The sequence below is a fragment of the Hibiscus syriacus genome, unplaced genomic scaffold, assembly GCF_006381635.1.
Source record: "Hibiscus syriacus cultivar Baekdansim isolate YM2019G1 unplaced genomic scaffold, ASM638163v2 tig00110195_pilon, whole genome shotgun sequence".
Classification (NCBI taxonomy): Eukaryota; Viridiplantae; Streptophyta; class Magnoliopsida; order Malvales; family Malvaceae; genus Hibiscus; species Hibiscus syriacus.
The window spans coordinates 1,286,092-1,299,545 of NW_024062621.1; positions in this window are offsets into that span (position 1 = coordinate 1,286,092).

Here is a 13,454-nt window from a genome sequence, read left to right on the forward strand (position 1 = left end):
GTTGCTGACTGACAATGGTGAATCAGAGTGCTATGATGAAGCAATGCAGGTGGAGGATTCAGTCAAGTGGGAGTCTTCAATGAAAGATGAGATGGACTCGCTTATGTCAAATCAGACGTGAGAATTAGCTGAATTACCACCAGGCAAGAGAGCGCTCCATAACAAGTGGATTTACAGGATCAAAGAAGAGCACGATGGGAGCAAACGCTATAAAGCAAGATTGGTTGTCAAAGGTTTTCAACAAAAAGAAGGTATTGACTACAATGAAATTTTCTCTCCAGTCGTGAAGTTGTCTACAATCAGACTGATATTGAAAATTGTAGCTGTAGAGAATTTACATCTTGAGTAGTTAGATGTAAAGACAGCTTTCCTTCATGGTGATTTGGAGGAAGAAATCTATATGAGGCAGCCAGAAGGCTTCATAGAGGCAGGCAAGAAAAACCTGGTATGCAGGTTGAAGAAGAGCTTGTATGGTTTAAAACAAGCTCCTAGACAGTGGTACAAGAAGTTCGATAGCTTCATGGGTAGCAGTGGTTTTACCAGATGCCAAGCAGATCATTGTTGCTACATCAAGAGGTTTGACAATAGCTTCATTATTTTATTATTGTACGTTGATGACATGCTCGTTGCAGGCTCAAACATGCAAGAGATTATACACTTGAAGCAAAAATTGTCAAAGCAGTTTGCTATGAAGGATCTGGGCGCTGCAAAACAGATTCTTGGGATGAGGATCAAGAGAGACAAAAAGTCGGGGACTTTGATGTTATCACAGGCTGAGTACATCAACAAAGTACTCTCCAGGTTCAACATGCAAGATGCTAAACCAGTAAGTACACATTTAGGTGTTCATTTTAGACTCTTCAAAGAACAGTCACCAAAGACGGAGGAAGAATGTGTCGTATGCCTCAACAATTGGAAGTCTAATGTATGTCATGGTTTGTACCAGGCCAGATATTGCTCAAGCAGTGGGAGTTGTTAGCAGGTACATGAATAATCCGGGCAAGGTACACTGGGAAGCAGTCAAATGGATCCTCAGATATCTGCGGGGTACTACAAACAAAGCACTTTGTTTCAAAGGTGGAGATACGATACTGACAGGCTATGTAGATGCTGACTTAGCCAGAAATATTGACATCAGAAGGAGCACTACAGGGTATGTCTATACTCTAGTAGGAACTGCAGTGAGTTGGATTTCTCAACTACAGAAGATAGTTGCTCTCTCCATAACTGAAGCAGAATATGTCGCTGTTATGGAAGCCATCAAGGAGATGGTTTGGCTCCAAAGTTTCTTGGAAGAGTTAGGCAAGAAACAAGAAAATAATATCTTGTATTGCGACAGTCAAAGTGCTATCCATCTAGCAAAGAATCCGTCTTTTCATTCCAGGACGAAGCACATACAATTGAGATATCATTTTATCCGATCTCTTCTGGAAGATGGGATTTTGAAACTTGAAAAGATTAATGGAGCTCAAAATCCGGCAGACATGTTGACAAAGACGGTGACTACGGACAAACTGAAGTTGTGTTCAGCTTCAGTTGGCATGCTAGAATAACAAGACCAGACATGCTGTTGCATTGATCGAGGTGTGAAGACAGATTAAAATCAGTCTTCAAGTGGAAGATTGCTAAAAGTTTCAAAGTTTGGCAACCAACTTTGGAAAATATTTTTTCAAAGTTTGGTAAATGTTTCTTTGAAAAATGTTTTTCAAAGTTTGGTAAAATTTTGGTAGATGTTTGTTGAAAATAGGAATGGGTAAATTCACTTTAGTCATTGCACTTTAGGGTATTTTCAAAGATTAGTCCCTAAGCTTCTACTATAAATACCCTTACCCATTTAGTTTCAAAATCATCCCAAAACATATCTTTCTTCCAATACTAGAGAGTTTTCTTGTGAGTAGTGAGTGTTTTGTAAACACCTGTAAATTTCTCTCTTAGTAAAAGATCTGCAGCAGTCCGGAGACGTAAGCACAATTGGCTGAACTCCGTTATCAATTTCGGGTATTATTTTTCCGCTTTTATTTCGCATTCTCACAAATCTGGTTATAGGGAAATTACTTATTTACTCGTTTATTTCCCAACAGTATTAATAAGGGATAAATAAATTTGTGGTCCTCGAATTTGATAACTAAATTTAATTTTTCTCAACTTAATCTTTTAAATTATTTTTTTATCCATTTTTATTTCTTTTGATTATGTAATATTTTGAAAGTTTGACAAATTAACAATTAATGGACAATAATAATAGCCAATTAATCTCAATAGTATAAGTAAGGGATAAAGAAACTTGTGGTTTTTAAACTTGACAAAAATAATAATAACAATTAATTGACAATATTTATAGCTATTTAATGCCAACGGTATTAATAAGATACAAAGAAGTGCTTGAATTTTATAATTTTTTTCAACATGATTCATAAATTTAGATTTTTACCCATTTTAATCTTTTTGATTACGTAATATTTTAAAAGTTCATCATATAATATAATATTAAAGCGTCACATAATTAAAACGACAAATATTGAAAATAAAAATAAAAAATATTAATGCGAGCCAAAAGAATTCATAGATCACGTCAAAAAAAATATTAGAATAAAAATTATTTCATCCCTATTATTAATGTAATTGGATGATAAAATATTCAATTATAAAATTAAATGTTGAAATACCTAATATTGAGATTTAGTGTATTTTATATAGAGAAAATAATCTCAGTGACCAAAAATGCCTTATAATATACGGTTTTAACCAACTTTTTCCGGATTTGCCAAAATGACCAACAAAATCGCAATGCGATCGCCATTTCGCAACGCGATCTCCAGCATCGCAAATCAGTTTCTGGATTCGCAACGCGATTCTGACTATCGCAAATCAGTTTCTGGATTCGCAACGCGATTCTGACTATCGCAATGCGATTTTTCGGATTCGCGTTGCGATTTTCCAAATTCGCTGTTTATCGCCATTGGTGCTGCGGTTAGTAAATCTATATAATTTTGTTGACTGTTAGTTACATGCATTTCACATTTAAATGATTATATTTCTTGTGTATTTTATTATGTAGATTCGTTCGTTTATTACTTGCATGCGCCCAGTTATTATAGTTGACGGAGCACATTTGAAAGGTCGATACCTTGGAGTAAACTTATTAACAGCAGCCATGGATGCTAACAATGGGATATTGCCAATAGCTTATGGGGTTGGCAAATCTGAAACCTCTGATTCATGGACATGGTTTATGGGGCATCTTAGGGATTGCATAGGTCCTATTAGCAATCTGACAATCATATCTGATAGGGCAAACTCAATTGACAACGCTGTTAGAAGGTGTTTTCCAGATGCTTTTCATGGACTTTGTGGTGTTCATTTGTATAGAAATCTAAAATCAAGGTCTGCTGGTATAAAAAAACACAAATGGACATACTGGAAGGCTGTAAAAGCTTATCGGGAAGTGGATTTCAATAAGCATATAAATTGTTTAAGACGTGTTTTGCCTCAATGTGCTCAAACACTAGAAGATGTCGGGTTTGAAAGATGGTCAAGAGTACATCAACTTGGAGCAAGATATGGTTTTATGACGTCTAATAGTGCATAATCAATCAACGCTCTAAGTCGTCATTCCCGGAAATTACCCATTACTATGTTAATGGAGTTTTTTCGAGCCTCTATTCAACAGTGGTACTACAAGAAAAGAAACCATTATGGTATTATTTCTTTAAATTCGTAACTTATCATATATTTTACTAAGTATTATTTATTTAAATTTACAGGAACATTGGAACATCGTGTTACACCATGGACTGAAAAAAAGATAACGAAATGTGTTGTGAAGTCAACGTCATGGAGAGTTGAACCATGTTCAAACACTTTGTTTGAAGTAATGGATAATAACTTAAATGGGCTTGTCGATCTAAATGCAAAGACGTGTAGTTGTATGAAATGGCAAACATCTGGTTATCCGTGTGACCATGTTATAAAAGTTGCTCTTCATCTAAACCAAGATGATTCAAGCGCATACGCTATGGATTGCTACACTACAGAAGTATATTGACAGACTTATGCCGAGATTGTCTACCCTATTCCACATACTTCTGAGTGGGACATACCAGATGACTTACAAACAGTTTTGCCACCAGCCATGGACAGAAGGCTACCTGGCCAACCAAAAAATCACGATCGTATACCGTCTAAGGGTGAAGAGAAGAAGAGATCGACATGTAGTCGGTGCAAGGAAAGTGGTCATACAAGGGTGACATGTGGATCACCAGTGCCATCACAATCATCTTTTCCTCTACCAAAATATGGATCTTCATCAAAATCCAAAGCTCATATGGTGTCAAGCAAAAGGCAATCAAAATCGCAATCATCTTCAAAATCCCAATCACAAACGGCTTCACCTTTTGGGACTATTAACTTAGATGATTTTTAAATGGAAAAGTTGTATTGTGTATTTTATGTGTGAACTTTTAACATTTTCAGTTAGGCATGTATTAGTAACTTGAGTGTTTGGACATTGCTATGATCTGTTCAGTTGTTATCACTTATTAGCATTTGACTATCGCAACGAGAAAATCGCAACGCGAAAATGACTATCGCAATGCGAAAATGACTATCGCAATAAGGAAATGACTATCGCAACGCGGAAATGACTATCGCAACGAGAGAATCGCAATGCGAAATAAAAATCGCAACGCGAAACTAATTCACGTTGCGATTTTATTTTCGCATTGCGATTATCTCGTTGCGATTTCATTTCGCATTGCGATTCTCTCGTTGCGATAGTCATTTCCGCGTTACGATAGTCTGTTTTGCCTTCAACATAATGCAGATTGAAAATCAACAAATCAACTATTACATTTCAATCTTAAACAAGCACAAATAATTCTTATGTACACACCAATTAAACAAATCAACATGTACAAATCATCTTTTACAAATCAATTAAACAATCAAAAAATAATAATAATTCTCTTATTTCCTCATCAATTCATGAATCAACTTTTGCACCCATACATCCATTTCAAGCAGCTCACTTAAGGATTAACCTGCAGAAACCAAACATTTGCTCAAACAACACTTTCTACACATCTAAAACCTACAAACAGCAAATTATTGAATTCTAGATACTTAACAAAACATTTTCAAACCAAAAAGAGTATATATGTTAACAAAACTTGTATTTGACTTACCAATTGTTTATGGACACTTTCATAACGCGGATGCAGGTAGGCAGCGTCTCGAATATATCCATCTAGCCATATAATGCCGAAACCACAAGCCTACTGCAGCTCTATCTCTATCGGTGGGAGGTAGAAACTGTATGCTTCCCGTCGTCAAACGCTCCAAGCACATGCATACGAGAGGACCACAATCCCCTCTGGCTCCCGGCGCTTGTTGTGGCGCGCTCTCGTCTCTGACAATTGTAACATTGAACTTATTTGGCTTCTTGTGTCCAGAATGAGTCCAATAATTAATCGCATCCAAGAATTTAGCCAAATCAGAGCTCCATCCCTTAATAATATCTCTCAAATCAGACAATGATATGTAATTTATCATGCTGTCATATACTATTATCTTTAGGGATGGGAGCTGAAGTTGGACGAGAAGCCAATGACTACGCTCCAAAAGAGGGATAAACACCTGCAATCATAAGTAATAATTCATTTATTTGCGCACTTATTTATGAACACCTTTAAAAAATTTAAAAAATAAATACTAACCTTATCGACCTCCCACCATGCAGGATAAAGTTTAGCTTGTCCATTGCCCAACGCAAATGATTCATCTCGTTGATACTTCAAGTGAACTGCGTGAAAAGACGTCGGCATAATTGTATATCGTATATTTTTTTTATTTTTCCTAAGTTTCCTCATTATTAGAAGACGTGACACCCACGCATCGATATACTGTTTTACAAAAAAGGACATATATTAGTGAATTACATAAATTTTTTAAAAAAAATAATCAAAATCAAATATAAGAAAAATATGACTTACCTCCCCATCGAAATAGCCATTGTCTTCAACCCCTAATAACACACCCCACCAAGACCGATTAGGCAACAAATACATATCATCGTTGAGTTTGCTTATGTCAGTGTAACACCCCTGGCTCCGCTTATGTAGATAAAAATCAACTGCGGTCTTAGCCCAAAGGGTATTATCCAGAATTGTTTCCGGTAGTTGTCTCCTCTCCACTTCAGATACCGGAATGGTATTGGCCGGTAACTTATACGAGAGCCAACTCTCATCCATCATGTCCGGCAACAGTGGGGGTTTATCAATAATTCGACATATTACCCCATGTGAATCGGGCTCTGGAATGGTGAGAGGGACCTCTTCAACGATGACAGTGGCCTCTTGAACGGTGGGAGGGACCTCTTCAACGATGACAGTGGCCTCTTGAACGGTGGGAGGGGACTCTTGAGGGATGATAGGGGCCTCTTGAACGATTGGAGGGGACTCTTGAGGGATGACAGGTGAGTCGGGCTTCTTCTTGCGGAGTCTTCGCCCTATTGGGGTGAACAGAGACGTAATAGCACATGCACGCCGTCTGATGCGTGAACTCATTCGTGCAAGAAAAACCCGACGTAAAGCATTCACCTTATCGGGCCGCTAAAAAAAATTAATACATAAATCAGTAAATAAACAGACATGATATTAAACAAAGACAAATATGTTTAAAACTTGCATTGTATTCACCCAAGTCATTATTCTATCATAGTTCACAAAATGCATCAGATAACATTCCAGAAGTAAGCACTTATATAAACATTTAAAAGGACAACATATATAAACATTCCAGAAGAAGAATAGAATCTGAAACTTAAAATCGCAACGCCAAAAAGACTATCGCAACGCGAAAAGGGCTATCGCAACGCGAATTTGACTATCGCAACGAGACAATCGCAATGCGAAATGAAAATCGCAACGAGAAAATCGCAACGCGAAAATGAAAATCGCAATGCGAAATTAGTTTCGCGTTGCGATTCTCATTTCGCATTGCGATTCTCTCGTTGCGATAGTCATTTTCGCGTTGCGATAGCCATTTTCACGTTGCGATAGTCAGTTTGCATTGCGATTTTAAGTTTCGTGTTGCGAAAGTAAACTATTCTTCTTCTGCAAATTTACAACAGTTAATTTCTATCATATCAACAACAACAATTTACAAGGCAAAAGTTAGCCAACAAGCATCAGTTCATTATTTAGACCAAAACTAATCAGCATTCAAACGATTTCTAATCAACATTCAAACGATTTCTAATCAGCATTCAGACAAATTCCAATCAACATTCAGACCAAGTCCATTCAACACTCAGACCAAGTCCAGTCAGCATTCATACCAATCCAATCAATAGTAAAGCCAAGGAGAATGCAATTGACAACAATGGAATAAACAGTTTAGCAGTATTGGCAGCAACCGAATGAATTTACTAAGCAATCTAAGTGAAATGGTTAATCTAAGTGAAATTACGAGTAAATTTATCATCAAGTTAAATATGAAAAATCTTAAACTTACCTCGTTGCGTAGAGTATGAACCTCATTCTGCAACGATGGTACCATCTCACGTAGAAAGGCTACCTCACCAAATAAAGTAGACACCTCACCACGTAAAGTAGACACCTCAACACGCCATGCACCATCGTTATCGCGTAAAGTACCGACCTCCTCACGCAATGATTTGACCTCATCACGTAACTCCCCTAACTCATCCCGTGGAGGTGGAGGTGGAGAACAGGGAGATAAACGTCGTGGCATCTTTGCCGGTCGCCTATCTTGAGGTGATGGTGGAGAAGAGGCTCGATGATGTGACAGAATAGGTGATGGTTGTCATTGTGGAGGTGTATAGTCGGGTCGATCAGGTGATTGCTCTGGGTGAGGTGATGACTCTGGGTGAGGTGATGGCTCCCGAAGTGGAGGCTGCTCATCATCCGTGCCATCAAAAAAATGCTTACTAGCTTGCCACCAATCAGTGGTAAGCTCAGCTTCCGTGGGTGTCAGCCTCTGTAATGGCCTGTTGGCCTCCTAACAATATAAAAGCTCAAACAAAGTTAAACGTGTACTAGTAATAACTTGTTTATAAACATATGGGAATTTTTATGTTAACTTACATTATTTATTGTCGTATACCGTAGTAAATCTTCCCATTGCAAGGTCCGTTTCCTCTTCCAGGAAATAGCCCTGGGAATATCATTGGAAGTTTTTAATGCATATGTCTGCATGGCGGGAAAGGCCTCAAATATCCAAATCTACAAACAATATAATACACAAACATTAGTAATTGTTAAATAATTAATTATAATTTTGGAAACATTATATATAAATTCTTACCTTAAAGGCCCAAATAAAGCCTGACAAAGTGTATTTGGAACCATCGCCATGCAAACTTTTTCGATCATCAAAGGCAGTCGACAACTTATTCCAGGTAGCTTTCCATAAATACGAACCCCACGGAAACAGGTTCCATGCATTTAGGTCATCTACCAATTTGATTAGGTCATTAGGAATAGGTTGTCTGGGCTCTTTGCCTAAAAAGCCGGCATGCAAAAGTACTAGAAGGCATACTCGGACAACATCGACGTCATCCATCCGAGTAAAACCATATTTCTTATTCAATAATCTCGTCAAGTCTTCCACGTATAAATTCGGCTTCTTTATTGACAGCTCAGGAAAAACACGAGATAACCATGATGGGCGGGTAATATGTCTAGTGTACCGACCTACATCATCGTGTCCGAAGCGTAGACCGGTGATTAAGCAAAACTCCTCCCGCCCAAAATACGTATACGTCGGTGGAAAATCAAACCATATATCTTCATCACGACGTTGTATAGTCTCTGGTAGGTCGCTAGTCATGGTTTGAAGAAACAGATGGGTCAAGTTGGCATCTCCAGCCGGATGTTGTACGCTCAGCCATGGCCCGAAGCAAGTTTCCTCAAACATTTTTCTTTGTGCAGGTGAAAGCTTCGACGCAATTGTTTTGGCTAGGCTTACTTTATTTCTTAAGGTCAATTGAGCCGAAAAAAAATTCTACAAAAACAATAAACATACCAAAGTTAGATATACCAAAAACTACAATGTGAAGATATACCAAGAACAATAAACATAAAGAGTAGGTAGTTTATTCTTCAAACTTAAATTTGTAACACTGTGAATTTAGTATTTGTCTTTGTTTTTTGGTTGAAGTAATGCAATTCATTCAAGTTTCAATTTGCAGAAAAAGAATAGTTTTTGAAACTTAAAATCGCAACGAGAAAATGCCTATCGCAACGAGAGAATCGCAATACGAATTAAAATCGCAACGAGAGAATCGCAATGCGAATTGAAATCGCAACGAGAGAATCGCAATGCGATTTTGTTTCGCGTTGCGATTTTCTCGTTGCGATTTCAATTCGCATTGCGATTCTCTCGTTGCGATAGTCCAATTCGCGTTGCGATATTCATTTCCGCGTTGCGATAGTCATTTTCTCGTTGCGATTCTCATTTCGCGTTGCGATTCTCGGCTTCAAATACTAAAATTGAAACTTGAATGGATTGCATTACTTCAACCAAAAGACAAAACAAAGACAAATACTAACTTCACAGTGTTAAAGACTAAACAGTTTAGCAGTATTGGCAGCAATCGAATGAATTTAATAAGCAATCTAAATGAAATGGTTAATCTATTATTGAAATTACCAGTAAACTTATCATCAATTTCAATGTGAAAAACTTAATAATAATGCAAATATTTCAAAATAAAAATAATAAAAAAACTAACCCTCGGTGGTTGATTTTCCATTTCTGAACGTGAATGGTTGTAGGAGATAGACGGAGATGGAGATAGACGGATTTCGCCGGAGATGGGGACGGATTTCATCGGAGATGGGGACGGATGTCGCCGTAGAGAGTGAGAGATGGAGATGGGACTGAGTTGTGATTTTAGGTTTTAGGTTATGAGTTGCGATGGAGATGGAGATGGAGATGGATATATTGTGGACGGTTCAGTTTTCCAATATATTAATATTCATGTTTGGAATTTGAAAATAAAATACGCGTTGCGATACTAATGGCGCTTTGAAAATCGCGTTGCGAAAGTCAGTATCGCGTTGCGATTTTGTAGTATCGCGTTGCGATAGTCTGTATCGCGTTGCGATTTTCCAAATTCGCGTTGCGATTTACGTATTCGCATTGCGAATTGGGAAAATCGCAACGCGAATCCGGAAAATCACATTGCGATAGTCAGAATCGCGTTGCGAATCCGGAAACTGATTTGCGATGCTGGAGATCGCGTTGCGAAATGGCGATCACATTGCGATTTTGTTGGTATTTTTGCAAATCCGGAAAAAATTAGTTAAAACCATATATTATAAGGTATTTTTGGTCACTAAAGTTATTTTCTCTTTTATATATAAAACAAAGAAAATAGAACATTTTTATAAATGGTTGTTGAAATTGAGACATTCAATTTTGTGAGTTAGTAAACGCAACTTTCATAAACTTGAAAAAGTGATGCATCGTAGGCGTAGCTGCCATTGACACCAAGGAAAAGCAATAGTACCAGAAAGGTTAGGTCATGGAGAAATTGCCTTTTTACTTACACGTATTCATATTCCTTTATTGCTTTTCCCACCCAAAAGCATCACACGACTTTTTATATTATTACGGTACGGATATATGATTATTTTAAAATTAAGTTAAAACGTACAGATGGTTCTCGATTATAATATGTTATTTTATTAAATTTATTGATTATTAAAAGTTATAAAATAATATATCGATTATAAGATGTTGTTTTGTTGAGTCATTGACTATTAAAAGTTACAAAATGATCATCCGACTACTAATATGTTCCATATTCGTCATTTTTAGTAAAAATAATTGTTGTTTGAGTTAGACGTTAATATGTTGATTGTAGTACGATAACATCCGATCATAGAACCATTTGAGTTATATTTTACATTATTCAAACTTGCCCTTTTTTTGCTAAAAAATTGATGGTCGTCTGAGTTGGACGTTAACATGTTAATTGAAATATGATAACATCTGATCTCATAATTGTTTGAGTTATGTTTTTTACATAATACCGTTAAACCAATACTTGAAAGCAACGACAGTGTCAGTATATATCATTAAAATGTTATTTTATCATATCTCAGCCACATGTTAACGTCCAATTAAAACGACTATCAATATTTTAACGGAAAATGACAAATTTGAAATATGTGAATAGTCGAATGATCATTTTGTAACTTTTAATAGTTGAATGACTCAACAAAATAACACCCTATAATTAAGGGGCCATTCTATAATTTTTAATAGTTGAATTACTTAATAAAATAATGCCTATAGTTGGGAAAATTGGTGTAGTTGACCCTAAAATTAATCTAATACATATAATAAAGTTAAAAAAATATATAAGACATAATTAATATAAGACTCATATTTGGGAGCGTAGTTAAAAGTATACTTTTGGAATAAGGTATGATTCTAAAATTTCGGAAGGATCAAAGCAAAAGAAGTGTTAAAAGGGTTTAATTGCAATTATTAGGTTTCTTGGAGGGATTAAATATTATTTAAATTAATTTAACAGGTTTCAAAGGATTCAAAAGCGCAGCTTTAGCATTTGGCCAAAGGTCAAGGGGAAAAGTTACTATTGATAGTAAAAGTTCCTCTCACCGTGACAATTAATGATTTAATCTTTTTAATTTGAGATAAGAGCTGCAATCATTGAAATAACGATCGTTGATCAATATTTTCTTTTGATGAAAATATAAGGGGAAGATGGAACTGAAGGAGGCGAAGAAAATGAAAAGGATCCTCCTCTTAGATGTGGTTAAAAGTTATTTATAGTGATCATAATTGATGTTGTCAGACATAAGGTAACTATGATTATTCATAGGTTAATATGTTTATTAAATTTGATTGTCATATCTAAGATTTTACTCTAGTAAATTACGTAGATTTATCAGAGGTTATATTTACGTGTTGTAATTGGTTCAAAGACTATAATACTTTTGTACTAGAAAGATATGAATTTCTTAGAAGTTTTAATAAACAAAAGAGTCTATATAGAGATCTTAATTAACAAAGAATTGATAATTTTAGAAGTATTATCCTTAATTTCACTCCATTTGTAATACATTATCATTCGTTAATTAGATCAAATTTTATAGTTAATACTCTATACATTATCCTTAACGGTGCTTCAACACATTGAGGAGTTATTATATCGGGAATGGAACGTAGAACTCATGCATGTGCCTAGGAGTAATAATAGAGTAGCAGACGCACTGGCGAAGTACGCCTGGGCTCTCCCAAATAGATTACAGGTGTTTAATCAACCCCCCAGAAGGCGAGATACGAAGAATTTATCTTGAGGAAATCGTAACAGAATAAGCTTTGTAATCCATCATTTCAAACAGAAATAAATAAATTAATTAATATATGTAATTGAAATTGATTAATTTCAATCTTTATAATCTATTCACAAACTTATTTTTTTAATTTCGCTGGCCGAAAATACGAATAATTGAACTCGGATTAGATCATTACTCGGATTTAATGGCTATTCGAAAGGTTATTTTAGTGGGTAGTTTTGCTTTGCGGCGGAAATTTAAGATTAATTTGTAATTGATTTTAATTTAAAATGTTATTATATCTATTTAAAAAATTATATAATTGATAATAATTTTAGTTATAATCGAGAATGTTATATTATAATGGATTTAATCTAAAATGATATATTGTCTACTCTAAAAAGTTATATAATTGACAATAATTTCGGTTACAATTGAGAATGTTAGATGAGTTTCTTGACGGTAACTTTATAAGTTGAAACTATAATAGCTATGCAATTTACATGATTTATTATGAAGAACATAATATTTTCGAATCCTATCTAAAATATTACTCTAAAAAATTTCACACTTGATAAAATTTTCACTTATATTAGATTGTAACCTTTTTAAACCTTAAACTAATTGATTATATTTTATACATATATTATGCATATTTAAGAGACTCAATTCAGATTTAAAAATTAATCCTCTAATTATTAGAAATTTTGAATTATTTGAATTCTATTTTATAACTTAATCTTTATTTGAATTTTTTTAATAAAATTTATGAAATTATGAATCGAATCAAATCGAGTCGAAAAATTTAATTTTTTGGAGTCGAGTTTTACTCACATAACAATAAACAAACAATTCCATTTTGGTCAAATTTTTGTTTTGGTCCTTTGGTTATTAGAAATTTCAATTTTATTTTTTAAGCACTTATTTGGTAGAGCACAAGGTTTCTTAACCTTGAGGTCGTGGGATCGAGTCTCATGGAGGACATTTCATAATTTGGAGGTCTCCTACGGAAGCTGTTCTCAACTTAGTGTTGGGGGCAACCTATTATCTTACCTCCCTCTTACTCCATTACATATGGGAACAAGGGACATCCATTTTCATTTGGTAAGCCCAATTTTCTCT